The sequence below is a fragment of the Orbicella franksi genome, chromosome 4 (assembly GCF_964199315.1).
Source record: "Orbicella franksi chromosome 4, jaOrbFran1.1, whole genome shotgun sequence".
Classification (NCBI taxonomy): Eukaryota; Metazoa; Cnidaria; class Anthozoa; order Scleractinia; family Merulinidae; genus Orbicella; species Orbicella franksi.
In genome coordinates this window covers 25,863,325-25,874,642 of record NC_138148.1, presented here as the reverse complement: position 1 = coordinate 25,874,642, position 11,318 = coordinate 25,863,325, and the positions used below count along the sequence as shown (strand labels likewise).

General features: G+C 38.8%; 1 pseudogene across 1 annotated transcript; it reads right to left on the bottom strand.

Moving 5' to 3' along the window:
* Positions 1-663: 663 nt before the first annotated feature.
* On the bottom strand, positions 664-8,987 carry LOC145485161 (coadhesin-like; annotated as a pseudogene). Its single transcript, XR_014049152.1, has 8 exons — positions 8,294-8,987; positions 7,454-7,740; positions 7,050-7,226; positions 4,529-4,708; positions 2,904-3,074; positions 2,164-2,334; positions 1,215-1,253; positions 664-695 (listed from the first exon to the last, which is right to left on the bottom strand). The product of XR_014049152.1 is annotated as a coadhesin-like (transcript).
* Positions 8,988-11,318: the final 2,331 nt, after the last annotated feature.

Sequence of the window (11,318 nt, the reverse complement as noted above, 5' to 3'; positions counted from 1 at the left end):
TTTCAAATTCAGCTCAGAATTTCACATTTTCGTCCGCAAGCTCTGAGCTCTTTGTTTCTTAATTTTCATTGAAAAAGTGCACGTGTTCACGAGCCAAAATGCGGCTGGATTCCACTGGACAAGAAACTTTTAGATCCTCATTTTTAAATTAATCTTAAAAACCAACTTTGAAGCGATCGTTTTTCTCCCGAAAGCCACTTGAAACCGAAAGTTCAGCTGAAGTTAAGTTTGTGATTGACAGCTGCTGTCTCATTAGCTAATCAAATTATTTGAACTGTTCTAGTAAGGATTGGGATTGGCTTATTTTAGCGTGCTTTAATTGAGTACAGATGCACGCTTACAGCACTTGTCCTCGTTTAAGAAATATAGTTTGGTTTTAAAATACTAGTTGAATGTGTAGTCGAGGCTTCTGTATTTGTTAATCAAACATATCTTGCAGTTCCGTTGTCACTTAAAAAAGAAGACAAACTGGCGTCTCAAAGAGAAACACAGCAATTAGATAACAATCAATCATCACACATTTCCTTCATTTTAAGCTTGCTTTATTTCTCCCACACCAACATACGAAGATACACCTGATTAACAATAATACACGAACCCAACTTCCTTAAGAGGAAACTGTGATTACCCAGTCCTCATGCACATATGTAGTAAGTAAATCCCATTGTTTTCAGCTTGATCTGCTAACCGAAGATCTGCAAGAATAACAGGTCACATTAAAGCTGTTTAGTGTAACGAATGTTTAGTGTAACGAATCGGTGGAAGGAGATAAGAGTTTAATCTAAATTATCTCCAGTTTAATCCTGCAATTAGCTGAGTGCTGATCACCCTGTTGTCACTGTCGACAGTACTGTAACTTACATAAGAAAACGAAGCTTGCTAAATTTAAGAAGAAAACTTCGTTGAAAATGGTGCGTTACAATTTTTTGAATATTATGATTTGCGCATGCCTGTGCGTTACACACCAACCAAATTTTAATATTATGGTATGAATGCTCCTGAGATAGATACAGTATGCGCGATACTTTATGCGCTAACCCCAAGCCCCACCGGTATGCCGGCTCTGGAAAATCTTGGTAAATGTTTTACTCGAAAGATGTTTGTAAACAACAAACCTCTCCAAAAACAAAATGTACGACCCAACATGAGGGTTATTGCATGTAAATCATGGGAAATGTCTACGAATACACAAGGAAAATTAATAAAATAAATACCTGCTCGCGTTTCGAAGGATTCTGTTTTCCCCTACAGTCCTGTTGAAACAGCCATAAAATCCCATTTAATATTAGACCAAAAAAATAACATGCCATTAGCTGGAGTAAGTGATGAGTCGTTGTAGGTAGGTGCGATTTAAAAACATCCTAGTGTGCGCTTTATTACTGTAGAGCCTGGCTTATTCGGATACCAAAAGGACTCGCAAAAGGTTCTTTATCATCCGGGTGTCTGTATTAAGCAGGCTCTGAGAATAATACTGAGCAGAGAAGATTTGGGTAAGATCGAGTCTCTACATTCTACTAGCGGCAAATCTCTCTGCCGAGGCTTTTGCTTTCAATGCATAACTGTTACAAAAGTTCCCGTCATCTCACTTTTGCGCTGCAGCAATAATTAAATTTCAGTTGAGGCGCTTATCGACGTTTAAATCCAACCGGCAGGGTTTATCTACAATTTTTGTGCCTTGGATTAGTTTGCACGTACAAATCCGCGTGATTACAGAGAAAACACAATGGAAAGGTAAAATATGAAAAGAGAGTACAATAGCCTTTGTCTTCGCAGGAGCCCATCTACGTAATATGTAATACACGAAAGACCTTGTTTGACCACATTTCCAAAAGCCGAGAAGAGAGTTGAAATGCAACGCGTAGCGCAGTATTTTTGACGGCTTTGTCGAGGTGTTTGCAAGTGTGGTCAAACACTGACTTGAGTGTTTGATAATCTTCTCAATCGAAACTAAAATTAAGGAGAAAACGGAAAAATAAAATCCTTTAAAATTATTCTAATTAAGATAGTTTCCTTTGTTTAAACTTGATGAATTGAGTTTCAGCTTGAGAAATATTATTCCGGATATCACTGCACTTGTTTCGGAGTATACTAAGCCAGAAAAGCTGTTGTTTCTATGTTCCATTTTTCCCGTGTCAGTAGGATCAAAACTGATAATCTCCATACCTTCGCTCATTCCAAGGTTACAGTTTTTGGTCTGTCGTGTTATTTTTCCGCCATTTTTTCCACCTCCTGTGGGGGGTGGGTTGGTGCAGGTACGGGTACGCGTTTGCACTCCTTTACCACAGGTCACGCTACACTCCGAGTACTCCGACCATTGAGTAAATCCTCCATTTACTAAATGGTATAAAATAAAAAAAGGCGTTCAGAAAACCTGTCTATTACCTTATAGGGTTCGCTGGTCACTGTCCATTTAACCAGAGCCAGAAAGTAAAGTGATATAATGATGATACTGCCAATCTTGCCTCCCTTTCCCTTGAGTAATGACTAAGATAAAAGATGGGTGAACGTCATTTCCCCGTATTTGTGAGAGCCTGAGTCTGAGATAATGGATATCGAGGTAAAAAAATTAGGGAAGTTAGTGGCAATTTACATATTCTGGGAACAAAGTGAAACTCCCTCCTTGCTGCTCAATTCATGAGTTAAGTACTGCGTTGTAATAGCCCTTATATAAAGAGGAATCTGCTCATTTTTTGCTCGTTTTAAGAGTTTTAACCTTCGATAGATATTGAATTAGGAATATTACTTGATTTGACGCCACACGTGACTCGTATCAGCCTATTGGGAGGCAGATTCTTTATATTTATTAAACGTTCCTCCTTCTGGTTTTCTCCATTTAGACAGATTGGAAAATTTATATTGTGTTTAGCTTATTTGAACTGAATTAAAATTGATAATCTCCGTACCTTTGCATGGTTTAAGATTACATTTCTTATTCTGTTGTGTCACTCTCCCGCATCCCTTTCCGCCTCCCGAGGGGGGTGGGTTGGTGCAGGTGCGGGTACGCGTTTGCACTCCTCTACCACAGGTCGTGCTGCACGCCGAATACTCCGACCATTGAGTAAATCCTCCATTAACTAAAATGGCATTAAAACAAATTAGTCGATCGGTTAACCTGTGTATTACTTTATTAGGATACGTTGATCAATGTCAATTTAACGAATGATAGGAAGTTAAGTGATATAATGCTGACATTAGCTAACTTGCCTCCCTTTCTCTTGAGCATGGACTGAGATAAAAGATAAGCGAACTTGACACAAAACAGCAGAAAACAAGAGAATAATTTTCCATAAAACCGTTAACTGCTCAGTAAGAATCTCTTTACTAGCGGGAGCCCTTCGATTTTCCGTTAGCAAAGTAACGTAACCATCATCATTATCATCACCATCATCGTCATCATTGTCATCATCGTTATCATCGTCATTATCGTCATCATCATCACCATCATTATCACCTTCATCATCATCATCACCACCATCATCATCATCATCATCATCAACAGAATCATAAACATTATGTCACCATAAACGTCAGCATCATCACTTCCACATTCCATCGCTACCATCATCGTCGTCATCATCATTGTAATCATCAATTGTTTCGTAGCCATGGTGTTGCACACAACTCGGAGCGCGTTTTTCGGTTGAAACATAAAAAAGAATACTTTTTAACGGCGTAGTAATAATCTCTCTTTTTGGTTTTCGCCTTCCAGTCCTTTCTAACAGGCTCATTTTCTGAATGATGGATACCAAACGGATTCGTGCCACATTTAATAGGTCTCCGCTTTTTAGTTTGACTAAAGAATTTATCTTTGAGCTATTTATTAATAGTTCTATTCGAGACCATAAATGTAAATGTATTTCCTTTAGCCACCTTTTTCCCCTTTACAAGGCTTATGGTTGCAGTGTTCAACCTCCAGGTTGTCTCCAACGCAATCCTTGCCACTATTCGCGCGTTATTGGGATTAGTATTTTATCCAAACTATAGAACTTTGTATGACAGGGTTCAAGGTTTCATTTCTTGTTCTGTTTTGTTGCTTTCTCGCATTTCTGTCTACTTTTTGATTGGTGGTGGGTTGGAGCAAGCGCGGGTACGCGTTTGCACTCCTTTGCACTCGCTATATTGGTGCCCATCCAGATGGGCACTAATATCGCGACCGTATGTGACGTAAAACACCTGTCATTGAGTTTTTGCTACTGAAAAAAAAGTTATTACTCTAGAACATTGAAGTTAATACTTCTTCTAGTGAAAGAACTGTTCAGTTAGCAAAGACAAGCGATAACTCGTCGCCGTCTTAATGTCACGCAACGCATAAACTTGGAAATTAAAACGCCTTCTATTTGAAAACGGAGTACCCTGCCGAGCTTAAATGTTTTAAAACGCCAAGGTCTTCGAGGTTCTTGTATCTGATGAAACTAAAACTTCAGAAGGATTGGTAATTTATAATTTGAAAAATGACGTCGTCACACGAAAACCGGCCAAAACGTTGTGGAATCGTTACACTTATACTAACGTAGTAATTGTTACTTACCTTTTTCCACTTTACAAGCCTTAGTGTTGCACGCCTACTCCTCCTTGTTGTCTCCAACGCAATCCATGCCTCCGTACGTTTGAGGGGGATCGGTACAGGTTCGTGCACGATTCCTGATGCCTCCTCCACAAGTCACACTGCACTCGCTCCATTCTCCAAAGTCGCTCCATCCTCCATTTACTACACCAAACATAAAACGTTAAATCAAGGTCTAGTTTGCAAAGACACCTAAAGTGGTGAAAGCTACTTGTAAAGCATCAGCATTAGTAATACAAAGGCAAAATGATCTGCCAAAGTCCAAGATATCAAAGTCAGGTCCTCGATATAAGTTTTCTTCACTTTTTTCACTACTTCAGTTAAAGAGAATGTAGGTAAATCACGTTATCGATTGTCTCGCAATCATTATAGATAGATAAGATTGGATTTTTGGAACTGAACAATCTCGTTCCCAGAGCCCACGTGTCTTTTGGTGAGCGCCGAGACACGGAGCTCTGGAATAATCAATTTCTAGACTCCAAGATTTTAGGAGTTCCGGTTTCACGGCGCATACGTTCCTTGGTTTAAAACATGGCAATCTCTTTCCCAGAGCCCACGTGTCTTTTGGTCAGCGCCAACCAAAAGACAGTTTCAACACTCTGATCAAATCAAGAAAGCTACAATTTAATGGCATTCTGAAAGCGCAAGCGACATCAGTAAACTATAGCCTTGTCGGTTCCGATATGAAATAGGAAGTTTTTCCGGGAAAATTGCTGTTTCCTCTATGATGTAGTTATCCAAAGATTTGGTAAGTAACTCAAGGAAAATTTTAGTCACATTTTGACTCTGATCTTATCGTAGACCTTTTATGCAGTCCTAATTTAGGAGTAACTCTTGTACTCAAAACCAGAGGGTGATTGGTGCAGGTGCGCGAGCCCTCTTGCTTGCCTTCTCTACAGGTGGAACTACAGTCTCCCCAGTCTCTAAAGTCGCCCCAGCCCCTGTTAACTACATCAATTACACAAATTGTTAATTGTATTAAACCTTAATATCCTGAGCATCAGGTGATGCGACGCTTCAATATGTCATTAGTAGAGTGCCGCGGTAAGAAACTAGAATTCTAGCTGACTGTAACGCTTGTTACGCGAAACAACCCGACATTTGTCCACACACATTTAAACATTTGATTACCGATAGGGTCTCTCTTGTGTTGAAGCACCTACACTTGGAAAGTGTTGCACTTGTTGTTCTCGCGATTGCACGAGCATTGCAAACCATGTAAACCAAATTATACTTAGATATTTGTGAAACTTAACGTATGTTTCTTTTCTGTAAAAGCAAAATTGCTAAAAATTCCGTCAGAATGTATTATCACTGTACTTATAGCCATTACAATGTAAATGATGTTAATAACTATTAGGAATTGTGATTTCACTTCTCTCAGTCCTTGAGTCTATAAACAGAACACCTGCTGGGAGCTTTTGAATACTCCCAGGAACGAGAGTAAACGGCTGACTATGGATTCCTAAATGGGTGAAACGTTTTGTAGACAACTGTCAGTACCATTCAGCTACTTACCAGGGCATGGGCCACTATTGCATGTTCTCATTTCTTTGTCGTCCCCTGAGCATTGTGCTCCACCATTAGACGGAGGGGGATTGGTGCACTGAGGTGCGTGAGCGCTGTTGCTTTCCATCTCCACAGGTGGCGCTGCATTCTCCCCAGTCTCCAAAGTCGCTCCAGCCTCCCTTAACTACAGCAAATCACACAAATAAACGTCTAAAGTTAGCATGAATTTTTAATTATGTAAAACATGAAAACGTTGAGCAGGTGATGCGACGCCATATCACAAACAGAACGCTCCAGCCAAAAAAGAGAGTTCTAGCTTTCCAACCTCCATTTACTCTGACAAATCACAATTGTACGCTGACTGTAACGCTGGTTACTCCAAACAACCCAACATTTGTGTACACGCATATGAAAGCTTTTGACTACCGACAGGGCCTTTCATGTTTTCAAGCACCCACGTGACTTTAAAAAGTGTTGCACTTAGCGTTCTCACAATTGCACCGGTATTGTAAATCATGTCTAACAATACAAAGATGCTTGAGAAACTTAACGTATATTTATTTTCTGTATAAGCAAAATTACAAAATATCTCTCTCAATATTAATGTATTTCCACTACACTTCTAGCCAATACAATGTAATGACATTGATAGCTCTTGCGAATTTTGATCTCATTTCTCTTATTCCATGAGTCTATAAACAAACCACCAGCTGGGAGCTTTCATGTACTCGAAGGAACGAGAGTAAGCGTCGAATAGACCAGTTTCGATATATTAAAATTCAGCCTAACTTTGGCAATAGACTTCAGCACGAGGCTCCGGGCAATAACTATAGAGTTTTGAGGTATATTCCCCAGAGTCTCGTGCTGAGATATATTGTTTTAAGCTGAATTTTGATATATCGAAATCGGTCTATTATGAAGTCCAAAGCAAATGGACCTTTTTGCAGACAACTATCAATACCATTCAGCGATTTACCAGGGCATGGACCATTATTACATGGTCTTTTTTCTTTGTCGTCTCCTGAACACTGTGCACCACCATTAGATGGAGGCGGATTGGTACAGGTATGAGAGCGCTCCTGCTGTCCAGCTCCGCAGGTGGCGCTACAGTCCCCCCAGTCTACCCAGACACTCCATCCGCCATTGACACCAGCTCAAGAAAGAAATGTTTCTTTTTTTAGTGACGTGGCAGAAATATTTCTTCAGACTTATTCTTCACGATAGATTCTCCTCATATTTGCTGTAGTATAATAACACATTTACGAAATGTTGATTGTCATCGTTACTCTTAATTGATCTACAGTAGCAATTTTGAAAAAAAATAGTTTGGACTGCGTTCCATCATTTTACAGCTGACTGCTGTGTGAAGAAACCGATTACCTTTCTTCATCTTGCAGCATCTGAATTTTTCAATGCAGTAAAGCTCATTGCAGCCGCTTTTATAGAAGCCAGCCATGTAGTATCCGTCCTGTTTACATTGACTCCAACCCTTGTGATCGAACGAAATGGTAACATCTTCATCGTAACGGCCGTCATAACTATCTGGGTGATTCTGTGGACGGCAGCATTTTGCCTCTTCGATATGATAACAACTTTGGGTCTGAATGCGCACTGATATAAATGCCTTCCAAGTAGAAACCTGAAGGGCACGTGCCCACGTATTAGATCTAGAAACAAAAAGCGTAAAAAAATTGTCAAGTATTGTTGTGCACTAGAGATCATCTCAAGAAATCCAAAAAACATTAATATGTTTGTTAGAATGTTTCAAGTTTCAATATACTGCAAAATTAACTTTGCTTTCTCTTTTCAATCTCCATTACTCTCATTTATTATTTATATGCGAAATTTTCTCTTTTGAGACATTGAATAAGCGTTCTAAATTTTCAGACCATTTGCACCTTAAACCTAAAAATGAAATAAAATGTCATAGTATGTTATCTTTGAGACACAGAGATTGAGGAGTAAATCAGAAACACATTCACAGGTGCAGGTCAACAACATGTAAAATCTCACGTAATGAGAGTGCTCGTTCCAGATTTGATTTGAACAGTCGTCGATTCCATACTTTTTATAAGGTTGTCATGATTAGATTTTTGCAAACATAACAGTTGTTATCTTGGTAAATTCTATCAAAGGTTAGGTTTAAACGATGCCCTTACAAATTTTCCTCTTGCATCATTAACGCTCTTTTTAAAAAAACGAAGTATTCTAATAACCCACCCATCCAGCGTACTCCACCAGTTTACATTTCTACAGGTTGCAGGTTGATTGGTGTAACTGGGTTCACTTGCTGCACAGCACTTTCCTTCTTCCAGACGCCAAACACCATTACTTTCCGATGGATCATTTCTCCAGAATCCCTTGAGGTAGGTATTGGTTGTAGGGCACACAGACCATCCTTCCTTGTCCAGGCGTCCCCACCAGTTTGCTGTGTCACAGGTCTGGCTCAGAGTAAACTGGAATATCAGTGACATGCTGATGACGAACAAAAGACACATCCTGTATGTGCCTATCTTCACTTTGCACCACGCAGAGGAAACTAGCACAGCCTGGACAAAGAAAAAAGGTGATATTCGTTAGGGTCGTGGTCTTTTGTGAATGGATGGATTTCCTAATAGGTAAATTTATCATACAGTACCAGCCAAGTGCTAGTTCACGGTTTCGACTCGAAATTCGTTTCTCGATCCTCCATATTTTTGAGAATCCAGAATCGAGTTTCCATTCTTGAGTTTGGTGTTTGGAGTTTGGAGTATGGAATGTCAATTTCTTTATAATTTTGACTTTAAAGTTTGAGACACTTGAGGAATTTCTCGAGAAAACGATATATTTCTCGAATACATAACAGTAGCAACCAACAATAGCCGTTAATTGCGGCCTCCTTTATTGCTTACAAGCGATATTCAGAGTGAGCCGGCAAGCCAGCATTATCATACTCATGCCCAAATGTTGGTCCGAAGTTCAAACCTTGAATTGCGATTAAGTTTACAGCAAAAGAAAAGTAGTCAAACTGAAGACAGCCAGTGGCTAGAGCGAAATGCTAATTCCCCTGAGACATTTTTCTCACATTAGTGCATCGGAGGCACGTATAATCGGAATTTTTTTCCATAACTTGCATACGAGCCAAATACGTTGGTAGATGCAGCGCAATTCACAAAATCGTTTGCGCAGGCATATGTCGAAGAGGGGACCGACAGGACTGCTAATTCGAGGTTAGTATGGACGCGCAGTTTGATATCTCTGTGATCCTCGGGAACAGACCGACATCCATTATTCGGGATGCGAAAAGGATAACTCCCTTTTTGATAAATTTGCTTAATCAGTATTTCCTAGAGAACAATTGATCCATAATTAATATTACTTTTGTGTAACGTAAAAAAATCCTAGGAAATCTAGTCTGATCCTAAATGATGGATATAAACCGCAGAAAAAAACATACAAGAAATATAGAAACACCGCCATAAAGTACGGTTGGCAAGATTGAGCAAAATAGAAGCGAATGGGTGCTAGCAGAACTCAATTTTTGCAGGGCCTTCTTTCAGAAATAACTTTCAAAGTCAAACTGTGCAAAAACTTACCCTGCAGCTAAAGCCAAAAAAAAAAAAAGGGGTATTTGGTCTCTATGTAACTGATTTTTCACCCACAACTGTATTTTAATTGTTCATCTCAATATATGAAAAGCTTGACGTTAGTATAACTCATCCTCCCTCTAAAATAGCGTGTTGTAACCCCCTCCAGAAAGAGATCAAACTAACCGCCTTGGGGTCTCAATGTCAACTTTGAAACAGTCTAATTTAAAATAAATGTTAAATTGTTAAACAAACCAAATTGAAAGCCGCATGGGTCTCCTATATGTCAATTCAACTATTCTCTCCTAGCGCGAGAAAACGTAATTAGAAAACACCCCGTAAGAGAGCGTGAGCTTAAAGCAGTACTTCCATTTCTCGATAGATAAAAATATTGTGTAGTAATCCTGCATTGTACATTTTTCACCAGCAGAAATCATTTTCCTGTGTTTTGGAGTTAAACCATAGCATTAACCATTAAATTACTCTCCAAATTAATAGCAGAATACTTATGAAGGGTTAATGCAATGTGATGCAAGGCAATTGTATTGAATGAAATGTTTTTGGTGTTTTGTAAGCTTAAGTCATTTATTCACGTAACGAAGTTTGTGAACCCAGCTATTTTTTATTCACATGGAGAGAATATACTTGATTGTTCAAAGATGCCGTAAAAGAACATGTCTCTCACTATGTTTTTGTCGAATTAAGGAATTAGGGTATCGCTGATTGAATCGCGAGCCGCTACAGCCGTTGGACTGGTGACTCCCCCATATTTTAGCCATATTTTTTAGCCATATTTTACCCTAAAAATCCAGGAATAGGACTTGTGCCTCGTTCTATCTTTCCCGTCCAATAAATGAAACATTTTGATCCACATGGAAAAAGCTTATTTGATTGAACAAAAATATATTTAATATATATAATTTGTGCTTCGCTCTATGTTTTTTCCTGTCTAATAAATGAAATACTTTTGATCTACATGGAAAACGTTTATTCGATTGTACAAAAGCGCAGCAATATAACTTGCGTCTCGTTCTACTTTTTTGCCATACAAATGAAACATTTTTTTATCCACATGGAAGAAGTTTATTCGATCGTACAAAAACGCAGGAATGTACCTTGTGACTCGATCTGTTCTTCTCGTCTCATAAATGAAATATTTTTGATCAGCTGCGGTGGTTTGTTCGATCGTACAAAAATCCAGCATTAGAACTTGTGCCTTGTTCCATTTTTCCCGTCAAATAAGTAAAATATTTTGATCTACATGGAAAACGTTTTTTTCGATTGTACAAAAATGTAGTAAAAGAACTTGTGCATCGTTGTGTTTTTTCTCGTATTAAAAAATGAAGTATTTTGATCCACATGGAGAAAGTTTCGTTCCAAAGAAAAAAATTCAGCACTCACCTCAAAACTCACTGCCTAGCCTTTGCAGCAGAAACACAAAAACTTAATGGTTAGAACTCTTCACTCTGTAATAAACAGTGATGGCATTATGAGTTTTTCGGGGAATTATTAGTATACGTCATGTTTTACGATAGACCAACATTGTCGTGGCAACACACCAAGTTATTGCTTAGATAAAGAAATATATAAGTTAATCGCTGCCTCCTTATTCAAAACAGTTTTAACAAGTTAAATTCCAGAATTTGCTTTGAAAATTTGAACTGGTTTTAAGGAATTCT